The 24,978-nt window shown below is 37.0% G+C and overlaps 1 long non-coding RNA gene across 2 annotated transcripts in view; it reads left to right on the top strand.

Moving 5' to 3' along the window:
* LOC129641772 (uncharacterized) overlaps positions 1-9,513 on the top strand; it is a 50,915-nt gene extending 41,402 nt beyond the window's left edge. Inside the window, exons 4-5 of one of the 2 annotated variants that reach the window (XR_008709427.1) lie at positions 533-578; positions 2,522-2,760. This is a non-coding gene — a long non-coding RNA (uncharacterized LOC129641772). Of the gene's footprint in view, positions 1-532; positions 579-2,521; positions 2,761-9,473 lie in introns of those variants that run through there. The other variant, XR_008709428.1, reaches the window with a different exon arrangement.
* Positions 9,514-24,978: the final 15,465 nt, after the last annotated feature.

Raw genomic sequence — 24,978 nt, 5'->3', positions numbered from 1 at the left:
AGTTCTCAGTGATTTCAAGCCTGAAGGGTAGGAAAAAAATCGATGTTTGGAGAGCTGTAGCCAATATCTGGCTACATAGAGGGAATGAGAAGAATTCAGCCTTCAAACCATTAACAAGCATAAAACCCTCAAGGCAATTAATAGGTCTACAGTCTGATATCCATAAGAGAGTACTGTACTTTTCCACTGAAATTTTTTCTCTCCCTAATTCACCTCATTTCTAGCAGAGATAATCAAAGCAAGGTAAATTTGTTTGCAAAAATAAATATAATCTCAATAAACTTGGCCTTATTATATAAGTGCTTCTAGTTTTTCCCCGTTCAGGGGAAATTTAAGGGGGTTCAGGATCTGTGATATCTTGAAGGAAATGAGCATACAGCCTGGATGGATCTTTAACAAAGTTATGAATTTTAGGGTTTTTAGAGATACCAGTCATTTGACACATATGGCAACCTTGAGTAACAATTCAGAGACCATTCCAAACAAATTAAAAAACCTTCAGTAATCAGTTAATCCCCCCTCTCCTTCCTAGGGCTTCCCTGGTGGCTCAGATGGTAAAGAATCCACCTGCAATGGAGGTAGGCCTGGGTTTCATCCCTGGGTTGGGAAGATCCTCTGGAGAAGGGAATGGCAACCCACTCCAGGATTCTTGCCTGAAGAATCCCCATGGACAGAGGAGCCTGATGGGCTACAGTCCATGGGGTCACAGAGAACCAGAGATGACTGAACAATTAAGCACATCTCCTTCCTAGGAGGTGCATAAAATCTTTAAGGAAGATTTGACTTTTGGTTAGGTATAATTTTTTTTCATCTCAGTATCTACTTCTTGTTTTTAGGCTGTTACCATCATCTTATGTAATGTTACTGGAAAATTTTGCACAAGGTTTTTGGGAAAAGTACTTAGGCCTCCATGGGGTTCTGCATTTATCAAGGGGCTAGTATACCTTCTCAGGGTTCTTAGGACACATTGACCCCAGATGTTCAGGATATGTACGATGGTGGTGGTTTACTCAATAAATCATGTCCAACTCTTGCAACCCCATGGACTGTAGCCGGCCAGCTCCAGGCATGAATACTGAAGTGGGTTGCCATTGCCTTACCCAGGGATATTCCTGACCCACGGATTGAAACCGTGTCTCCAACATTGCAGGCAGATTCTTTACTCACTTAGCGACCAGGGACATCTAGGGTGTTTATAATTGTCCATTTATCTTTAGTAACATCATACCACGTATTGGACTCCTAGTATCCCATCAGGTCAGGGGACGAAGAGCCACAATAATGAGTGAAATAGTAACACGAGACCACAGATCTTTTCCCTCTTGTGGCATCATTGATTTCTGGTTTAAGGCTATTTCCCTCTTGTGGGTTAGGACACAGAGTCTGGGCATAACCCTCTGACTCAGTACTCACAGGCAGAGTTCTTGCACGCTCCTCACCTACAAGAATCCTTTCCTTATTCCTTTAGCCCAGAACTTCTCCTTGGGTGCTAACGCTATCCTGGCAATTCAACCTACCTTCTTTAGCTCTCCTTGGTCTTGAGGCATGGAGGATCTTTATTCACATTAATAATCCGTTAAGGCCTTTGTAATTAGTGGTGTCCTCGTCTCATTGATCACACTACTTTGAGAAGATCTTTGGATTATTATGGGAGCTGTGACATTTTGGATTGGACGTTGCAGGTGATACACTACAGAAGCAGTTCGTCCAAACACATAGCATGCTCACAGAACAGACCCCCATCAAGCAGTGCTCCTTTCTCAGATGGTGTTAGCCACATGAGTTAGGTCTCTAATAACCAAGTTGTGGATAAAAAGGCCATTCCCCTTGGTGAATTCCAAGGGCAGTCATGCAATCCTAGCAACTGTGAAAATTATTTTGAGCTAGTCTCTGCCTACAAATAAGCAATGTTGTGACTGTTGCTGGTTCTTATCAGTGCAAGCTGCCCTTCAGCTCTAACCTTCAGGAAACTTTGAAACAATAAAGGTATATCATTTACAGGACCTAGAAATTACACAGCACACCTAGGGTCACGCAGTGAGTCTCGGGTAGGAAGATAGAGCATACGCAGGCCTGAGGATCTCCTTTTTTGGAGTGGAGGTTGAAGGGCTAAGGTTTTGCAGGCTTATTCTTTATTGGTGAAATGTAAGAGTGAGAATTTAGAGCACAGGAAAAGAAAAAGCAAGTGGCCCAGATGGTCAGTTATAAAAATCAATCGAGATTTCTAAAACAAAGGAGCTTCAGTCAGGTAGAAACAGCTCAGCTCTTTATCTAGGTCTGTGGCTGGCAATGTGTTTATTTGAGATAGCAGTCTCTGAAAAAGATGCCTCTATGAAGTATATGCCCAGGCAGGCAATCAAAGCTGGAGGCAGACACGTGCATTACAAAAAAGGAAAAAAATATTATCAGGGTTTTTACTATAATGTGTTAAGGTGTTTTACTATTTTTTTTCTATTTTTCATTCCCATTCCCTTCTCATCTTGCTTGTGTCTAACATCATATTTTTCTCATTTATTGACAGTACAATATTTCATCTTGGAAGCAATAGACAGCTTTAGCAAATAGCTACATTTGTGATGAAGAAACAAGATAAAATTTTAACATCAAAAATAAATTACAATTTTATAGCCTTTATTGAGAAATTTGAGATACTGTTTTAAGCATGCAAAATTCTTGTGTATCATTTTTTTGTAAAATCAATTGCCTAGAGCATAAACCATCAATATTTTCCTATGGGTTTACCATATATTTTGCTATAGCATTTATTCAAAACAAGGGAACTTTATAATGCAGTATAACCAATTTAAACAGATACAAAGTCAAATTTGATTTTAAAAGTTGGGGTACATATCATGTAACTTGACATATTCATTCTTCATGTTCACTAGCACAACAGCAAGTTCAAAGGTTTAGTGGAAGTGTAGTGATCAAGTTGAAAGTGAAGTATTTGTATTTTTTTCAATGATTTTAATTTATTTTTAATACTATTTATAGATAAAATGATTTTTCATTTAGATGAATGAGAATCAATGTTTACCATGGTATTAATTAATACTACCATTTTAAACAAGTCAAAAATATTAATACTGTAAAGATATGTCTCAACAAAAATAATTCATGCTTGACCTATTCCTATGGTGAGTCTGATTAAAGATAATTGTATAAAACGCAAAAATTTTAATAGCTAATTTGAGTTTTAAGTTTTGCAAACTTTGAACTTTATTTGAAATATTATTTAGAGATTAAAAAATCACATGCCCACTTTTTAATGAAGGGAAATAAAATTCCATTCATAAATATAAATGCTTAAAAGAAGGTTTACAGTAATTTTCAAATTAGTATTGATTTACTGAAACAGTAATTTTCTCAAAAGTTTCTTTGTAATATCACTTGAAAATTTTAATAATATGTTGAATATATTGATATAAAATAAATACCTGAACCAGAGTTATTATGGACTCATCTTTTCACCCTAATGCAAATTGAAAAAAAAAAAGGGAAATTTATGGATAATATCAAATGTTTTCAAAAAACATATTTGAAAGTTCACCATAACCATTAAAGACTTGTCAAAATGATTATGAATGATTTGTTTGAAAATATGAAAGAAAAACTCTATGACAACAAGGCATTTCCAATTTTTATTGCAATATTTATATATATTTTTCCTTTTTGCTTATTTCATCATAGCCTCTTTATTTTTATGATACAATGCTTGAATTAATTCATATGTTCAATTCTTTCTTGACTCTGCAACATCCCATTCCAGCACTTGCCTCTTTGTAATTTTAGTGTAAAAAATTTCACTATAATATTCTAAGCATGGTTATCTCCATTATATCAAATGTCTGGACTAAACCTGGAAAATTCAACTGTCAAGTACTTCCTGACACTTTGAAATTTCTGCTACATACCATATAGAAAGGTGCTTTGTATACATTACTGAATGATCGGTTCTTATTGATGTTAGCATCCTGTATTATCTTAATTTTACTGAATATTTATGTTTCTAATTATTTCTTGCTTTATATTTATTTTGGTTTTATTTTTAGTCATGTTATTGACATAAAATTGAAATATAAATATATTCTTCTTTAAAATGCATAATTAAAAAAATTGACATATATATGTTTGACCATGGAATCATAACTGCAATCAAGATTGTGGACATCTATCATCTGCCTCTATCATCCTTCTAAATTTCTTCATGTCCCTTCATAATCCCTCTGTCCTTCCCTTCCTTTCCCAGCACTCACCCCAGTCCCCACATAACCATCAATCTGTGTTCTATTACTATAGATTGGGTTCTAGAATTTTATGAATGGCATAATACACTATGTATTTCTTTTCATCTGGCTTTTTTCACCAGTATAATCATATTTATCAATGTTTTCATGTGCATCTCAACTCTTGTACATATCAACACTTTTTATTGCTGAGTAGAATTCCATCGTATGGACAAACCACAATTTCTTTGTTCATTCACCTGTTGGTTGACATCTGGATTATTTAGAGTTTGGGGCTATTGAAAATAAAATTGCTATAAACAGTCAGAGAATAAGTCTTTTGATGGACACATACTTTTTTTTTGAGTAAATACCAAAGAATGGAATGACTGGTACACGTGATGATTTAATAAAAACTTTTTTTAGAAATTTCCAAACTGATATCTAAAATTATTCTGCAGTTTACATTCCCAAGGTCAGTGTATGAGAATTCCAGTTGTTCTATATCTTTGCAAAGTAAGTATGGTCAGTATTTTTAAACTGTAGCCTGGAAGATGTGTAATCAGTTCAGTTCAGTCGCTCAGTAGTGTCCGACTCTTTGCAACCCCATGAATCGCAGCATGCCAGGCCTCCCTGTCCATCACCATTTCCAGGAGTTCACTCAAACTCACGTCCATCGAGTCAGTGATGCCATTCAGCCATCTCATCCTCTGCCGTCGCCTTCTCCTCCTGCCCCCAATCCCTCCCGGCATCAGAGTCTTTTCCAATGAGTCAACTCTTTGCATGAGGTGGCCAAAGTACTGGAGTTTCAGATTTAGCATCATTCCTTCCAAAGAACACCCAGGGCTGATTTCCTTTAGAATGGACTGGTTTGATCTCTTTGCAGATGTGTAATAATACCTCCTAAATTTAGCCTGCATTTTCATTAATGTTTGCTAACATTTAGTGTTAAAATCCACGAAGATTTTTCTATGCTTACTTGCAATCTGTATATTTTCTTTGATAAAATGTATGTAACAATCTTTCAGGCATTTTTATTTTTCTCATTGAGTTTTGAAAAATATATCTATATTGTGTATATAAGTTATTTATAAGATATTATTGGTTAATATTTTTGTTCTTTTTCTTACCTGACTGTACTCTAGCACGCTTACAACACATTGAATATAAGTGGTGAGAGTGGACATCCTTGTATTTTTCCTGCACTTAGTGGGAAGCATTTAATTTTTCACTCTTAAATATAATATTAGCCATAGGTTTTTTTGAGGAAGTATGTATGAGGTAGCAAGAGTTACCCTGTTTTTCCTTTCCTTAGAGTTTTTATTCTGAATGCATGTTAGATGCTTCCATTTGCTTTTTCTGCATCTAATGGATTATTACATTGTTTTTATCTTTAAGTTTGTTGATATGGTAGATCACATGACTAGTCTTTGAATGTTAAACTAATCTTACATTCCTAGACTAAACTCTATTGAATCATAATGCAATATTCTATATTGTTGGATTTCTTGTTTAGACTTTTTATATATTCACCCAGGAAGAACATTCACTTGTAGTTTTTCTTTCTTATTATGTATTATTTCATTTTCTGTATTCTTAAAGAGTTTTTCTTTCATGTTCTATCAATTATTCTCAGAATGGTTTATTAATATCCATAGTCTGTAATTTTAGATATGTTTATTTCTCTTCACAGAGAAAGATTCTATTGTATTGTAACATATATTTAAGACCTTTGCTGTTAGGTACATACAGTGTGGGATTGTCATACCCTCTTAATGAGTTGTACTCTTTCTCATCATGAAATGATATTTTAAAAATTTCTGGTGTATTCTTTATTCTGAAATAAACTTTTATAATATAAATAGCCACTTCAGACTTCTTTTTATTAGTGTTATCATGCAATTTAGTTTTCTATCCATTTACTTTTAACACACTTGTGACTTTCTAGTTGAAGTTCTTTTCTGATAAGCAGCACATATTTGAGTCTTCATGTTTTTTCTTCAATCTGAAAAATAGGCCATTTACAATATGCGTATTTCTTTTTATGGTTAAATAAATCATCTTGCTACTTGCTTTTTATTGGATCCATGTGATCTTTTTGTCTTTTTAAAATTATTTTAGAACTTTTTTATTTTATCTCCTTTGAAGTCTTTTTGAAGTCTTTTTAAGCATAACCACTCATTTTGATATGTTAATTTTTTATGGTTATAGTATTCACTTTTAACTTATCACAGTCTATCATATATGTAGTATTGTTGTTGTTGTTTTTGTTTAGTTGCTAAGCTAAGTCTGACTCTTTAGAGACCCCATAGACTGTAGCTCCCAAGGCAACTCTGCCCATAGGATTTCCCATGCAAGAATACTGGAGTGGGTTGCCGTTTCCTTCTTCAGGGGATCTATAGTATAAAACGTATAAATCTAGTTTTATTTTTTCACATAAGTAAATAATTATTCTACCATTATCTTTCCCACCAACATTTTTCTCTTAAAGTTATTTTATTCTCACTGTGTGAAAGACATGAAAGATTCCCATCCTTTTACCTTTAATATGTCTTTGAATTTATCTGTGATATATTTCTTATAAATGGTGTACAGTTGAGTCTTATGGTTTATCCATTCTGAGAATCTCTACCTTTTTACTGGGCAATTTACATTTGCATTTAACATAATTATTTATATGGCAGAGTTTAAGTCTATCAGCTTTGTACTTATTTTATATTTTTTATATGTTATTTTTTCTCCTTTCCTTCTTTTCTTTTTACTATAATATGTAGCATTTTTTGACAGGCATCTTGTTTCCACTCTAGCTTTGCCTAAACAGGATGAGTCTGTTTAGTTTCCTAGGAAATAGAGTTCAGGACTCTGAACCTATTACTTTGTAACACTTAGATTCATTTATAGTCATTGGTTTCTTTTTTCTCTTTTTTTCCCCTTTTCAGCATGTTCATTTTATCCTGTCTCAGAGTTAGCAACTTACTCAAAAGGAAAATTTGCCCATTATATCAGACCCTCCCTGCATTGTTTTCCCTGAAATTCTGTTTTGTTTTTTCCCTCAAAGCATGCTTGAGTGTCACAAACTCTAGACTGTATCTTTTTATGCCCCAGGCAGAAAATTGGAAAACAAACTACAGGGCAAAAAGATGGCCAAAATAGTCATCAGCATAATGCCTTCCATTGTCTCAAGGTTCTTGCTTCCTCAAATCTTATCTCTCCTGGATTCTTTCAAATGCCATGAACTGTTAATTTTTTAATATTTTTCTCAAGTTTTTTATACAGAGTAAGTGAGAGGCTTATTCTGGTAGTAGCAACTGTGTCATTTCAGAGTAAGGAAGTCCCCACTTCTATTTTGTGTTTATTATATATGTAGTGAAAAAGATTTCTTTGCGCATCCAACAATTCACTTGTTTCTTTTATCATGCATTCATTAAGTGAATATAAATTAGGCACTGTGTTTATTACTCTAAGAACTGTTTGAACTAGAACAGTAGTTCAAAAAACTTCTTGTACTCAATTGTGTCCAACTCTTTGCAGGCCCATGGACTGTAGTCTACCAGGCTCCTCTGTCCAAGGAATTTTCCAGATAAAAATACTGATGTGGAGTGCCATTTCCTACTCCAGGGGATCTTCCTGACCCATGTATCAAATATGTGACTCACATTGGCAGGCAGAATTTTTACCATTAGCACCACCTTCTTATTGAATGCAAATTTCTGTGTTCATATTATCTTTTATTTATTAAATGCTTAAGCACATGAGAAGGCAATGTCACCCCACTCCAGTACTCTTGCCTGGAAAATCCCATGGACAGAGGAGCCTGGTAGGCTGCAGTCCATGGGGTCGAGAAGAGTCAGACATGACTGAGCGACTTCACTTTCACTTTCCACTTTCATGCATTGGAGAAGGAAATGGCAACCCACTCCAGTGTTCTTGCCTGGAGAATCCTGAGGACGAGGGAGCCTGGTGGGCTGCCATCTATGGGGTCACACAGAGTCTGACACGACTGAAGTGACTTAGCAGCAGCAGCAGCAGCAGCAGCAAGCACATGAGAGACACACACATGTTCACACACATACTTATCACTTTATTGAAGTTTTTAATACTATCACTATATTCTGAATTATAAGTAAATTGGAGTTTGATGTTCATGTACTTAATAATGTTTTGTGGATTTTGGAACCAACTGTATGTACCTTCATATAGGATGCACCTTTAGTAGATTTTAGGCATAATGACACTAATAATAAGAACTATGCTTCTAGAGAGTATCATAATACCTGGTACAAAATAGGCATACTGGAAATAATTGCTTACTTTATAGATGAGTGAGTCTCTAGAATGAAACATTTTGCTTATATAGAAACTAAACTAAAATCTTAACATTATTTTATACAACATTCTTACCTCTTAAACAATTGCCTACTTCATGCTCTTCATTTTGCCTGAAAACCTCTTATCTTCCTTTCCTATATATATGTACCCAACAATGTTGGATACATCATAATTATTGGAGCTAAAGTCAAGCCACTCAATTATATCCAACAATGTTTATAGAAAGAGTTTCTCCTATGCATTCCACTTGCACCCTGTGATACTTTTATGCTAAAATTTATGACCCAGGTTTATTTATCCTCCTGTGCCTTTTTCATTGCTTAAATATAGAATTATGCAAACCAATCACATATTAAATCATTCAGGATTAATTTTATTCCAAAGTGGAGTTACTAGAATCTAAGAATATATATGTGAATAAAAAATCATGCTTTGCCTGTAGTGAAGTCTAGAAAAGGAGTCTTTATAATTTTGATCACATCTTGATGAATAAGAGGAAAATATTTGGTTTTATTTGGCCCCCTAAGGTTAGTATGACTATGACACCTGTACAAATCTATGACTTTGACATTTTTAACCTAAACTTTATACTACCAGAAATGTGAACACATTACCATTTTGCTCTTTTTATTAGATAATATAGCTCATAATTTTACCATTACAGATATATACTGGGAGTTTATCATTATACAATTGTTTTTCTCTTGTAACTGTTGATTTTTATCAGATGAACCTCTAATATCTAAAACCCTAGTTTTAAAAAATATCCTTTTGTATAATTTACAACTGTATTTTAATATTTTTATCTTTTAATAAAGATAATTTTGATATAAATATAGACTTTTCATTTATCTATATTGAAGGAACGGCATTAGAACCAAATTAATCCAATACAACATCACCTCTGTTTGTTGACAGATAACCGAATTTTTGGCAGAACCTCAAAGAGAAGATAATGAGTCTCCAGAGAGAATGAACTCTTTCTCTTTTTAGCTGATATAAAGAAAAGTATTAAAGACACAATCTGAAGACTTGCAAAGTTCATCAAAACCTTCAAGTATGTATCTGCTTTATTTGGTTCTAGCAAGATTTCACTAGAGTAAAAGAGCATGAGAAACAGCTGGTCCCAGCTGCTTTGTGCTGTTTCATTGAAGTGGACTATTTGTTACATCAAGCTTCATTAAAATTAAATTCTATGTCCACTCTATTTATATGAAAATTAGTATGTTTTATAGGCCATAGCTTATGATTCTGCAAGGTACAGAGTAAGAATAAATACAATGGAATATTTTAGGATATATGTAATTTAATAGAGCAAAGAAAATAATCTGGAAAAAAATTTTGAAAGAACTATTTAAAGGATAGTCAGGACTTAACAGATGAATAATTTCGAAGGTTTCATGATCAAAATTCTTGGTGCTGAGAGTCCAATAATTAGTCAGTCTGGTTAAGTAGTAGCCTAAATGTCAAACTGGGAAGAAGCAACTGACTTCAAAAAAAAATTTTATTAAAAAAACAAAGCCACACAAAACAAAAATATGAGCATAAAAAGAAGAAAGTTTATCTAGCAATAGTGAGGAAAACACAATGTAAGTATTGCAAGTATTAATTTAAATTTTGATACTTAGAAAAAGAGGGGTGAATGGTGAAAGATATGATTTACATATATCGTAATTTATTTCCTGAAGCTGGCAGATTCTATACAGTTTCTGTGAGCCAGAAAGGTGAACAAATGTCTATTAGGCGTGTATTCAACAATGTTCCACAACCAAAACCACAATCTGTCCAGGCTTCCCCAGTGGTTTAGCAGTAAAGAATCTGCTTGCAATACAGGAGACACTGGAAATGCAGGTTCAGTCCCTGGGTTGGGAAGATCCCCTGGAGAAGGGAATGATAACCCATTCCAGTACTCTTGCCTGGAGTATCCCTTGGACAGAAGAGCCTGGAGGCCTACAGTTCAGGACTGCAAAGAGTCGGACACAACTAAAGCAACTTAGCACACACAAAGTCACAATCAAGTAAAGTGGGTTGTCTCTGGCTTCTCTATGTTCTCCTTTTGGTAATTCTCTCCTACCACCTGCTTCCATCCTATGACCAATCATATTCCCAATAGGAATGCCATTTAGATTTTGCTCTACTGTGAAGTTCAAAAATCCTCTGAAATTACCAACATTTTCCATCCTTGACAGAGGAAGAAAACACGTGCATTAGCTCTGTGTAAGTAACCAAGTCATTTTTTTATTAATTCATGTAATATGTGAAGGATTATCATTTTAAACATAAGATGATTTTTAGCCAAGCAAATATCCATTTGGTGTCAAGTGATGGAACCAATTAGAGCAAAAACAAAAACCAAGAAGTATAAGAAAGTGCTTAGTTGCGGAAGTGTCTACCATTAAGCAAGTGAGCTATTTCTTGATTTTCACAGATATTATTATTTCTTCTCTGGACACACTAGAGGTATTTTACTGGAAATGTGTGGAATACAGAAAAATAGAAGGGAAAATAATTACTTTGACCTTCTTGTTAACTTCATTAAAGCAATATGGCTTTATAAAGATTAAGTATTATAGATAGCCAGGGATAAGGCATTAACATTTTACCATCAAGATCAAAGGAATACCCTGCAGAAACCAGCCACCTCCATTTCTCTTATCTTGATGCTAGATTTTTCGGGTCAAGATGAGCAAATATTGTTAACCCTGATTGGGAGTTACAGGAGCAGCAAATAAGCAAACTATGATATAAAGCCTAGTCTGTTTCCTAAATTAAGACAGACTTACCTCTCAGAGAGAGTCTTACTAATTGCACAGTCACTGAATTCTAGATTTTCAAAGCTATTTTATATAAATACCTGTTTTCATGTAAAGATATTTTTAAAAATTGTCAGCTAAATGTATGAATATATGCCTTTATATCTTTGTAAGATGTTTCACTATAGGAGACTGGAATGCAAAAGCAGAAAGTCAAGAAACACCTGGAGTACAAGGCAAATATGGCCTTGGAGTACAGAATGAAGCAGAGCAAAGGCTAATAGAGTTTTGCCAAGAGAACACACTAGTCATAGCAAACACCCTCTTATACACATGGACATCACCAGATGGTCAACACCAAAATCGGATTGATTATATTCTTTGCAGCCAAAGATGGAGAAGCTCTATACAGTCAGCAAAAACAAGACCAGGAGCTGACTGGCTCAGATCATGAACATCTTATTGCCAAATTCAGACTTAAATTGAAGAAAGTGGTGAAACCACTAGACCATTCAGGTATGACCTAAATCAAATCCCTTATGATTATACAGTGGAAGTGAGAAATAAATTTAAGGGACTAGATCTGATAGATAAGAGTGCCTGATGAACTATGGACAGAGGTTCGTGACATTGTACAGGAGACAGGGATCAAGACCATCCCTAAGAAAAAGAAATGCAAAAAAGCAAAATGGCTGTCTGAGGAGGCCTTACAAATAGTGTGAAAAGAAGAGAAGCAAAAAGCAAAGAAGAAAGGAAAGATAGAAATATCTGAATGCAGAGTTCCAAAGAATAGCAAGGAGAGATAAGAAAGCCTTCCTCAGAGATCAATGCAAAGAAATAGAGGAAAACAGCAGAATGGCAAAGGCTAGAGATCTCTTCAAGAAAATTAGAGATACCAAGGGAACATTGCATGCAAAGATGGGCTTGATAAAGGACAGAAATGGATGGACCTAACAGAAGCAGAAGATATTAAGAAGAGGTGGCAAGAATACACAGAACTGTACAAAAAAGAGCTTCACAACCCATATAATCACGATGGTGTGATCACTCACCTAGAGCCAAACATCATGGAATGTGAAGTCAAGTCACCTTAGAAAACATCTCTACGAACAAAACTAGTGGAGGTGATAGAATTCCAGTGGAGCTATTTAAAACCCTGAAAGATGATGCTGTGAATGTGCTGCACTCAAAATGTCAGCAAATTCAGAAAACTCAGCAGTGGCCACAGGACTGGAAAAGGTCAGTTTTCATTCCAATGCCAAAGAATACTAAAACTACTGCACAATTGCACTCATCTCACATGCTAGTAAAGTAATATTCAAAATTCTCCAAGCCAGGCTTCAGCAATATGTGAACCATGAACTTCCAGTTGTTCAGGCTGGTTTTAGAAAAGGCAGAGGAACCAGAGATCAAATAGCCAACATCCGCTGGATCATCGAAAAAGCAAGAGAGTTCCATAAAAACATTTATTTCTGCTTTATTGACTATGCCAACGCCTTTGACTGTGTGGATCACAATAAACTGTGGAAAATTCTGAAAGAGATGGGAATACCAGACCACCTGACCTGCCTCTTGAGAAACCTATATGCAGGTCAGGAAGCAACAGTTAGAACTGAACATGGAACAACAGACTGGTTCCAAATAGGAAAAGGAGTACATCAAGGCTGTATATTGTCACCCTGTTTATTAAACTTATATGCAGAGTACATCATGAGAAACGCTGGACTGGAAGAAACACAAGCTGGAATCAAGATTGCTGGGAGAAATATCAATAACCTCAGATATGCAGATGCTGCTAAGTCGCTTCAGTCGTGTCCGACTCTGTGTGACCCCATGAGACAGCAGCCCACCAGGCTCCCCTGTCCCTCGGATTCTCCAGGCAAGAACACTGGAGTGGGTTGCCATTTCCTTCTCCAATGCATGAAAGTGAAAAGTGAAAGTGAAGTCGCTCAGTTGTGTCCGACTCTTAGCGACGCCATGGACTGCAGCCTACCAGGCTCCTCTGTCCATGGGATTTTCCAGGCAAGAGTACTGGAGTGGGGTGCCATTGCCTTCTCCGGATATGCAGATGACACCACCCTTATGGCAGAAAGTGAAGAGGAACTAAAAAGCCTCTTGATGAAAGTGAAAGTGGAGAGTGAAAAAGTTGGCTTAAAGCTCAACATTCAGAAAACGAAGATCATGGCACCTGGTTCCATCACTTCATGGGAAATAGATGGGGAAACAGTGGAAACAATGTCAGACTTTATTTTGGGGGGCTCCAAAATCACTGCAGATGGTGAATGCAGCCATGAAATTAAAAGACGCTTACTCCTTGGAAGAAAAGTTATGACCAATTTAGACAGTATATTGAAAAGCAGAGATAACTACTTTGCCAACAAAGTTGCCTCTAGTTAAGGCTATGGTTTTTCTTGTGGTCATGTATGGATGTGAGTGTTGGACTGTGAAGAAAGCTGAGCGCCGAAGAATTGATGCTTTTGAACTGTGGTGTTGGAGAAGAGTCCCTTGGACTGCAAGGAGATCCAACCAGTCCATTCTAAAGGAGATCAGTCCTGGGTGTTCATTGGAAGGACTAATGTTGAAGCTGAAACTCTAGTACTTTGGCCACCTCACGCGAAGAGTTGACTCATTGGAAAAGACTCCGATGCTGGGAGGGATTGGGGGCAGGAGGAGAAGGGGATGACAGAGGATGAGATGGCTGGATGGCATCACCGACTTTATGGACATGAGTTTGAGTAGACTCCAGAGTTGGTGATGGACAGGGGGGCCTTGTGTGCTATGATTCATGGGGTCGCAAACAGTCGGACATGACTTAGCAACTGATTTGAACTGAACTGAAGATGTTTAAGAGGAGTCATGAGTAAATGTACATACACCCTCTCCTTTGGGGTATGCTCTCCCTCATGCCTCGAGGGTGTATTATCCTTTGTTTGCTGAATAAAACTCTGAGCTGTAACAGAGCTGTAACAGTGGTCCACCATTTAAAGTTTTGTTGTGGTGAGAATAACTGCTGAAATTTCACACTCTCCTGACATATCTGGTGCTGTTATTGGGATATAACCTGGCTGAAGCAACCTCGGCTCTGCATCCATGAAGCGGAGACAAAGCCCATCAGAAGCCTATCCTGGCGAAAGTTCACACTGTGAAAGCCCAGTGCAATGCAAACTCAGCACAGTGGAAGTGGTAAGAAGTGCCAAATGCTGGAAAGCAGGCTTACCCTTTAGTGACTGGTAATTACCCTCATTACCCTACCATAGTTAGGCCTCAGGCCAAAAAAATAGGGAGGGAACACAACCCCCAACCCATCAACAGAAAATTGGATTAAAGATTTATTGAGCATAGCCCGGGCCCATCAAAACAATACCCAGATTCCCCCTCAGTCAGTCTCTCCCATTAGGAACATTCCACAAGCCTGTTATACATCAGAGGGCAGACAGAATGAAAACCACAATCACAGAAAACTAACCAAACTGAGCACATGGACCACAGCCTTGTCTAACTCAATTAAACTATGAGCCATATCATGTAGGGCTACCCAAGACTGACAGGTCATGGTGAAGAGTTCTGACAAAACATGGTCCATTGGGGAAGGGAATGGCAAGCCACTTCAGTATTCTTTCCTTGAGAACCCCATAAACAGTATGAAAAGATAAAAAGACACTCTCCATAACACATGACACAAAATGATGAACTCCCCAGGTCGGAAGGTGCCCAATATGCTACTAGAGAAGAGTGGAGAAATAACTTCAGAAAGAATGAAGAGATGGAGCCAAACCAAAAACAACACCCAGTTCTGATGTGACTGGTGATGGATGTAAAGTCTGATGCTGTAAAAACAATATTGCATAGGAACCTGAAATGTTAGGTCCATGAATCAAGGTAAATTGGAAGTAGTCAAACCAGAGATGGCAAGAGTGAGCATGGACATTTTGGAAATCAGGGAAATAAAATGGAAAGGAATGGGTGAATTTAATTCATGACTGTTATATTTACTACTGTTGGCAAGAATCCCTTAGAAGAAATGGAGTAGCTCTCATAGTCAGTAAAAGAGTCTGAAATACAGTACTTGTGTGCAATCTCAAAAATTACAGAAAGATCTCTGTTCATTTCCAAAGCAAACCATTCAGTATCACACTGATCCAAGTCTATGTCCCAACCATTAATGCCAAAGAAGCTGAAGTTGAACAGTTCTATGATGACATACAAGACCTTCTGGAAGTAACACCAAAAAAAAAAAAAAAAAAAAGATGTCCTTTTCATCATAAGGGACTGGAATGCAAAAATAGGAGTTCAAGAGATACCTGGAGTAACAGGCAAGTTTAGTGTTGGAGTACAAAATGAAACAGGGCAAAGACTAACAGAGCTTTGCCAAGAGAACACACTTCTTAAAGCAAACACACTCTTCCAACAACACAAGAGACAGCTCTACACATGGACATCACCAGATGTTCAATACCGAAAACAGATTGATTATACTCTTTGCAGCAGAGGAAGGAGAAGCTCTATAAAGTCAGAAATAACAAGACCAGGAGCTGACTGTGGATCAGATCATGAACTTCAACTGCAAAAATCAGACCTAAATTGAAGAAACTAGGGAAAACCACTACACCATTCAGGTATGACCTAAATCAAGTCCCTCAAAATTATACAGTGGAAGTGACAAATAGATTCAAGGGATTATATTCGATAGACGGAGTACCTGAAGAACTATAGACAGAGGATCATGACATTGTGCAGGAGGCAGTGATCAAAACCATCCCCAAAGAAAAAGAAAGGCAAAATGGTTGCTTGAGGAGGCCTTAAAAATAGTTGAGAAAATAAAGAAGCTAAAGGCAAAGGAGAAAAGGGAATATACACCCATTTGAATGCAGAGTTCCAAAGAATACAAGGAGAGATAAGAAAGCCTTCCTCAGTGATTACTGCAAAGAAATAGAGGAAAACAATAGAATGGGAAAGACTAGAGATATCTTCAAGAAAATTAGAGATATCAAGGGAACATTTTATGCAAAGATGGGCTCAATAAAGGACAGAAATGGTATGGACCTAACAGAAGTAGAAGATATTAAGAAGAGGTAGCAACAATACACAGAAGAACTATACAAAAAAGATCTTCATGACCCAGATAACCACGATGGTATGATCACTCACCTAGAGTCAGACATCCTGGAATGTGTAGTCAAGTGGGTCATAGGAAGCAGCAATAAGAACAAAGCTAGTGGAGGTGACTGAATTCCAGTTGAACAATGTCAAGTCCTAAAAGATGATGCTGCGAAAGTTCTGTATTCAATATGCTAGCAAATTTGGAAAACTCAGCAGTGGCCAGCCCTGGAAAAGGAATTATTCATTCCAATCCCAAAGAAAGGCAGTGCCAAAGACTGTTAAAACTACTGCACAATTGCACTCATCTCACACGCTATCAAAGTAATGCTCAAAATTCTCCAAGCCAGGCTTTAAAAGTACATGAACAATGAACTTCCAGATGTTCAAGCTGGTTTTAGAAAAGGCAGAGGAACCAGAGATCAAATTGTCAACAACTGTTGGATCATCAATAAAGCTAGAGAGTTCCAGAAAAATATCTACTTCTGCTTTATTGACTACACCCAAGCCTTTGACTGTGTGGGTGACAACAAACTGAAAAAAATTCTGAAAGAGATGGGAATACCAGACCACCTAACCTGCCTCCCGAGAAATCTGTATGCAGGTCAGGAAGCAACAGTTTGAACAGGACATGGAATAATGGACTGGTTCCAAATTGAGAAGGGAGTACAACAAGGCTGTATATTGTCACCCTGCTTATCTAAATCTATGCAGAGTACATGATGCAAAGTGCCGGGCTGAATGAAGCCCAAGTTGGAATCAAGACTGCCAGGAAAAATATCAATAACCTCAGATATGCAGATGACACCACCCTTATGGCAGAAAATGAAGAAGGACCAACGAGCCTCTTGATGAAAGTGAAACAGGAGAGTGAAAAAGCTGGCTTAAGACTCAACATTCAAAAAATGAAGATCATGGCATTGGGTCCTATCACTTTGTGGCAAATAGATGGGGAAACAATGAAATCAGAGACTTTATTTTCTTGGGCTCCAAAATCACTGCAGATTGTGACTGCAGCCATGAAATTAAAAGATGCTTGCTCCTTAGAAGAAAAACTATGACCAACCTAGACAGCATATTAAGAAGCAGAAACATTAATTTGTTAACAAAGGTCCATCTAGTCAAGGCTATGGTTTTTCCAGTAGTCATGTATGGATGTCAGAGTTTGACCTAAAGAAAGCTGAGCACTGAAGAACTGATGCTTTTGAATTGTGATGTTGGAGAAGGCTCTTGAGAATCTCTTGGACTGCAAGAAGATGCAACCAGTCAGTCCTAAAGGAAATCAGTCCTGAATAGTCATTGGAAGGACTGATGCTGAAGCTGAAACTCCAATAGTTTGGCTACCTGTTGCGAATAACTGACTCATTGGAAAAGACCCTGATGCTGGGAAAGATTGAATGCAGGAGGAGAAGTGGAAGACAGGGGATGAGATGGTGGTATGGCATCACCTACTCAATGGGCATGAGGTTGAGTAAACTCCAGAAGTTGGTGGTGGACAGGGAAGCCTGACGTGCTGCAGTCCATGGGGTCTCAGTCAGACATGACTGGACGACTGAACTAAACTGAACTGGTATACATTCAAACTTCATATTGAAAATAATTAATATTCATGTTCTATTCCTATTCATATTAGGTACTATTTTAGAGACTTTTTTTTAATAGGTGTTCTTTTTAGACACTTCTTATTTAGTTATATTCTTGTTTGTTTACTTATGCTTTGTTTGTTTTTTCAGTTTGTTAATTCACTTTGTAGTTTTCCTGAAAAATCAAGCCTGAAATCTTTAAGTACAAAACCCTTTAGTTTCAGTTTTGTAGTAAGCAACCTATGTTGTGAAATTATGTGATATCAAGATGAAAACATAGAGGCATGTACATTTTTTAAAGATTACCTTTAAAGAAAAAAAGGAAGAATATAATTATATCTAAAATACAGTAAGATATTTTCCTATGACACAACCTAAAACTTTGTTCATTTTTTCCTAAAGAGAAGAAAAAAGTAAGCACTAATACTTGACCACTTTGCTTAATGGAAAATTTGCCAGTTTTATAATTTTTGGATGGCTTAAAAATACCTTTAAATATAAAGGAGGCATGAAGAAAAACTAGGTGTAGGGTCTTTTTTTAATTAATTCATTTATTTTAATTGGTGATAATTACTTTATAATATTGTAGTGGTTTTTTCCATACATTGACATGAGTCAGCCATGTGTGTACATTTGTTCCCCATCCTGAACTGCCCTCCCACCTCCCTCCCCATCCCATCCCTCAGGGTCGTCCCAGTGCACCAGCCCTGAGCACCCTGTCTCATGCATTGAACCTGGACTGGTGATCTATTTCACATATGGTAATATGCATGTTTAAATGCTACTCTCTCAAATTATCCCACCCTCACCTTCTCCCACAGAGTCCAAAAGTCTGTTCTTTACATCTGTATTTCTTTTGGTGTCTCGCATATAGGGTCATCGTTACCTTCTTTTTAAATTCCATATATATGCTTTAATATACATATTAACCAACCTAGACAGCATATATTGGTGTTCTTTCTGAATTACTTCACTCTGTATAATAGGCTCCAGTTTCATCCACCTCATTAGAACTAATTCAAATGCATTCTTTTTAATGGCTGAGTAATACTCCATTGTGTATATGTACCACAGCTTTCTTACCTTGCTGATGGACATCTAAGTTGCTTCTATGTCCTAGCTATTCTAAACAGTGCTGCAATGAACATTGGGGTACACGTGTCTCTTTCAATTCTGCTTTCCTCAGTGTGTATGCCCAGCAGTGGGATTGCTGGGTCGTATGGCAGTTTTATTTACAGTTTTTTAAGGAATCTCCACACTGTTCTCCATAGTGACTGTACTAATTTGCATTCCTACCAACAGTGTAAGAGGGTTCCCTTTTCTCCACACCCTCTCCAGCATTTATTGCTTCTAGACATTTTGATTGTAGTCATTCTAACCGGCATGAGATGGTACCTCATTGTGGTTTTGATTTGCATTTCTCTGATAATGAGTGATGTTGAGCATCTTTTCATGTGTTTGTTAGCCATCTGTATGTCTTCTTTGGAGAAATGTCCATTTAGTTCTTTGGCCCATGTTTTGATTGGGTCATTTATTTTTCTGGAATTGAGCTGCAGGAGCTGCTTGTTTATTTTTGAGATTAATTCTTTGTCAGTTGCTTCATTTGCTATTATTTTCTCCCATTCTGAAGGCTGTCTTTTCACCTTGCTTATACATTCCTTCGTTGTGAAAAAGCATTTAAGTTTAATTAGGTCCCATTTGTTTATTTTCGCTTTTATTTCCATTCCTCTTGGAGGTGGGTCATAGAGGATCCTGCTATGATTTATGTGAGAGAGTGTTTTTGCCTATGATTTCCTCTAGGAGTTTTATAGTTTCTGATCTTACATTTAGATCTTTAGTCCATTTTGAGTTTATTTTTGTGTGTGGTGTTAGAAAATGTTCTAGTTTCATTCTTTTCCAAGTGGTTGACCAGTTTTCCCAACACCACTTGTTAAAGAGATTGTCTTTTCTGCATTATATACTCTTGCCTTCTTTGTCAAAGATAAGGTGTCCATAGGTGTGTCAATTTATCTCTGGGCTTTCTATTTTGTTCCATTGATCTATATTTCTATCTTTATGCTGCTACAATACAGTCTTGATGACTGTAGCTTTGTAAGTATACTTTGAAGTCAGGCAGGTTGATTCCTCCATTTCCATTCTTTTTTCTCAAGATCGCTTTGGCTATTCAAGGTTTTTTGTATTTCCATACAAATTGTGAAATTATTTGTTCTAGTCCTCTAAAAAATACTGTTGGTAGCTTGTTAGGGATTGCATTGAATCTATAGATTGCTTTGGGTAATATACTCATTTTCACTATATTGATTCTTCTGATCCATGACCATGGTATATTTCTCCATCTATTTGTGTCATCTTTGGTTTCTTTCATCAGTGTTTTATAGTTTTTATATATAGGTCTTTTATTTCTTTAGGTAGTTTTATTCCTAAGTATTTTATTCTTTTTGTTGCAATGGTGAGTGGAATTGTTTCCTTAATTTCTCTTTCTGTTTTCTCATTGTTCAGTTCAGTCCAGTTCAGTCACTCAGTCATATCCGACTCTTTGCGACCCCATAAATTGCAGCACACCAGGCCTCCCTGTCCATCACCAGCTCCCAGAGTTTACCCAAACTCATGTCCGAGACAGTGATGCCATCCAGCCATCTCATCCTCTGTCTTCCCCTTCTCCTCCTGCCCCCAATCCCTCCCAGCATCAGTCTTTTCCAATGAGTCAACTCTTCGTATTGTTAGTGTATAAGAATACAAGGGATTTCTGTGTGTTAATTTTATATCCTGAAACTTTAATATATACAATGATTAGCTCTAGTAACTTTCTGGTGGTGTCTTTAGGGTTTTCTATGTAGAGGATCATGTCATCTGAAAACAGTGAGAGTTTTACTTCTACTTTTCCAATCTGGATTCCTTTTATTCCTTTTTCTTCTTTGATTGCTGTGGCTAAAACTTCCAAAACTATATTGAATACTAGTGGTGAGAGTGGGCACCCTGTCTTATTCCTGACTTTAGGGGAAATGCTTTCAATTTTTCATCATTGTGGATAATGTTTGCTGTGGGTTTGTCATATAAAGCTTTTATTATGTGAGATATGTTCCTTCTAGACTACTTTCCAGAGGGTTTTTATGATAAATGGATGTTGGATTTTGTCAAGGGCTTTCTCTGTATCTATTGAGATAATCATATGGTTTTTAATCTTTCAATTTGTTAATGTTGTATATCATATTAATTGATTTGCAAATATTGAAGAATCCTTGCATCCCTGGGATAAAGCCCACTTGGTCATGATGTATGATCTTTTTAATATGTTGTTGGATTCTGTTTGTTAGAATTTTGTTAAGGATTTTTGCATCTAAGTTCATCAGTGATATTGGCCTGTGGTTTTCTTTTCTCTGGCATCTTTGTCTGGTTTTGGTATTAGGGAGATGGTGGCCTCATAGAATGAGTTTGGTAGTTTACCTTCCTCTTCAATTTTCTGGAACAGGTTGAGTAGGATAGGTGTTAGTTCTTCTCTAAATTTTTGGTAGAATTCACCTGTGAAGCCATGTGGTCCTGGGATTTTGTTTGTTGGAATATTTTTTTATTACAGTTTCGATTTCCATGCTTCTGATGGGTCTGTTCAGATTTTCTATTTCTTCCTGGTTCAGTTTTGGAAGGTTATACTTTTTTAAGAATTTGTCCATTTCTTCCATGTTGTCCATTTTGTTGGCATATAGTTGCTGATAGTAGTCTCTTATGATACTTTGTATTTCTGTGTTGTCTGTTGTGATTTCTCCATTTTCATTTCTAATTTTGTTGATTTAATTCTTCTCCCTTTGTTTCTTGATGAGTCTGGCTAATGGTTTGTCTATTTTATTTATTTTCTCAAAGAACCAGCTTTTAGCTTTGCTGATTTTTGCTATGGTCTCCTTTGTTTCTTTTTCGTTTATTTCTGCCCTAATATTTATCATTTCTTTCCTTGTAGTAACTGTGGGGTTCTCCATTTCTTTCTTTCTTTTTTTTTTTTTCTAGTTGCTTTAGGTGTAAAGTTAGGTTATTTATTTGATTTTTCTTTTGTTTCTTAAGGTTAGCTTGTATTGCTATGAACCTTCCCCTTAGCACTGCTTTTACTGAATCCCATAGGTTTTGGGTTGTTGTATTTTCATTTTCATTCGTTTCTATGCATATGTTGATTTCTTTTTTTGTTTCTTCTGTGATTTGTTGGTTATTCAAAAGCATGTTGTTTAGCCTCCTTATATTTGCATTTTTAATAGTTTTTTTTTTCCTGTAGTTGACATCTAATCTTACTGCATTGTGATCAGAAATGATGCTTAAAATGATTTCAATTGTTTTGAATTTACCAAGGCTAGATTTATGGCCCAGAATATGATCTATCCTGGAGAAGGTTCGTGTGCACTTGAGGAAAAGGTGAAATTCATTGTTTTGAGGTGAAATGTCCTATAGATATCAATTAAGTCTAACTGGTCCACTGTATCATTTAAAGTTTGTGTTTCCTTGCTAATTTTCTGTTTAGTTGATCTATCCATAGGTGTGAGTGGGATATTAAAGTCTCCCACTATTATTGTGCTACTGTCATTTCCCCTTTCATACTTGTTAGCATTTGCCTTACATGTTGCAGTGCTCCTATGTTGGGTGCATATCTATTTATAATTGTTATATCTTCTTCTTGATTGATCCTTTGATCATTATGTAGTGCCCTTCTTTGTCTTTTTTCACAGCCTTTATTTCAAAGTCTATTTTCTCTGATATGAGTATTGCTACTCCTGCTTTCTTTTGGTCTCCATTTGCATGAAATATCTTTTTCTAGCCCTTCATTTTCAATCTGCATGTGCCCCTTGGTTTGAGGTGGGTCTCTTATAGACAGCATATATAGGGGTCTTCGGAGAAGGCAATGGCACCCCACTCCAGTACTCTCGCCTGGAAAATCCCATGAGCAGAGGAGCCTGGTAGGCTGCAGTCCATGGGGTCGCTAAGAGTTGGACACGACTTCACTTTCACTTTCATGCATTGGAGAAGGAAATGACAACCCACTCCAGTATTCTTGCCTGGAAAATCCCATGGGCAGAGGACCCTGGTAGGCTGCCATCTATGGGGTTGCACAGAGTCAGACACGACTGAAGCGACTTAGCATTGGGGTCTTATTTTTGTATCCATTCATTCAGTGTTTGTCTTTTGGTTAGGGCATTCAACCCATTTACATTTAAGGTAATTATTGATAAGTATGATTCCGTTGCCATTTACTTTATTGTTTTGGTTTCCAGTTTCTAAACCTTTTCTGTGTTTCATGTCTAGAGAAGATCCTTTAGCATTTGTTGAAGAGCTGATTTAGTGGTGCTGAATTCTCTCAGCTTTTGCTTGTCTGTAAAGCTTTTGATTGCTCCTTCATATTTTAATGAGATACCTTCTGGGTATAGTAATCTTCGTTGTAGGTTTTTCTCTTTTATCACTTTAAGTATGTCTTGCCATTTCCTTCTGGCCTGAAGAGTTTCTATTGAAAGATCAGCTGTTGTCCTTATGGGAATCCCCTTGTGTGTTATTTGTTGCTTTTCCCTTGCTGCTTTTAGTATTTGCTCTTTGTGTTTGATCATCGTTAATTTGATTAATATGTGTCTTGGGGTGTTTTGCCTTGGGTTTATCCTGTTTGGGAATCTCCAGGTTTCCTGGACTTGGGTGGCTATCTCCGTCCCCATTTCAGGGAAGTTTTCAACTATTATCTCCTCAAGCATTTTCTCATGGCCTTGATTTTTGTCTCTTCTTCTGGGACTCCTGTGATTTGAATGTTGGGGCATTTAACATTGTCCCAGAGGTCTCTGAGGTTGTCCTCATTTCTTGTAATTCTTTTTTCTTTTTTCCTCTCTGCTACATTTATTTCCACCATTCTATCTTCCACCTCACTTATCTTCTGCCTCAGTTATTCTACTGTTGGTACCCTCCAGAGTGCTTTTGATCTCAGTTATTGCATTATTCATTATTGATTGACTCTTTATTTCTTTAGGTCCTTGTTAAACATTTCTTGCATCTTCTGAATCCTTGTCTCCAGTCTATTTATCTGAAATTCCATTTTGTTTTCAAGATTTTGGATCATCTTTGCTGTCATTATTCTGAATTCTTTTTCAGGTAGACTCCCTATCTCCTCCTCTTTTGTTTGATTTGGTGGGCATTTATCATGTTCCTTTACCTGCTGAATATTTCTCTGCCTTTTCATTTTGTTTAGATTGCTGTGTTTGGGGTGGCCTTTCTGTATGCTGAAAGTGTGTGGTTCCTTTTTATTGCTGAGGTTGCTCCCTGTGGATGGGGTTGGACAAGTGGCTTGTCAAGGTTTCTTGGTTAGGGAAGCTTGTGTCTGTATTCTCGTGGGTGGAGCTGGATCTTGTCTCTCTGGAGTGCAGTAAAGTGTCCCATAGTGAGCTTTGAGGTATCTATGGGTTTGGTGTGACTTTGGGCCACCTGTATTTTAATGCTCAGGGTTATGTTCCTGTGTTGCTGGAGAATTAGTGTGGTATGTCTTGCTCTGAAACATGTTGGCTCTTGGGTGAAACTTGGTTTCAGTGTAGCTATGGAGGCTTTTAGATGAGCTCTTCTCAGTTAATGTTCCCTTGAGTCAGGAGTTTTCTGGTGTTTTCGTTTTGGATTTGAGCCTCCTACATCTGGCTTTCAGTCTTATACTTACAGTAGCCTCAAGACTTCTCCATCCATACAGCCTTGATGATAAAACACCTAGGTTAATAGTGAAAAGATTCTCCACAGTGAGGTACACCCAGAGAGGTTCACAGAGTTACATGCAGAAGAGAAGAGGAGGAGGGAGATAGAGGTGACCAGGAGGAGAAGAGGGGGAGTCAAAAGGAGAGAGACCAATCTAGCCAGTAATCAGTTCCTTAAGTGTTCTCCACAGCCAGGAACACCCAAAGAGATTCACAGAGTTAAGTAGAGAAGAGAAGGGTTGGAGGGAGGAGATAGAGGTGACCTCCTTTCGAAGAGAATGGAATGCCTTTCTGGGTGCCTGGT

The sequence above is a fragment of the Bubalus kerabau genome, chromosome 1 (assembly GCF_029407905.1).
Source record: "Bubalus kerabau isolate K-KA32 ecotype Philippines breed swamp buffalo chromosome 1, PCC_UOA_SB_1v2, whole genome shotgun sequence".
NCBI lineage: Eukaryota > Metazoa > Chordata > Mammalia > Artiodactyla > Bovidae > Bubalus > Bubalus kerabau.
The sequence above is the reverse complement of the archived record's forward strand: the minus strand, read 5'-3'. Positions and strand labels throughout refer to the sequence as shown.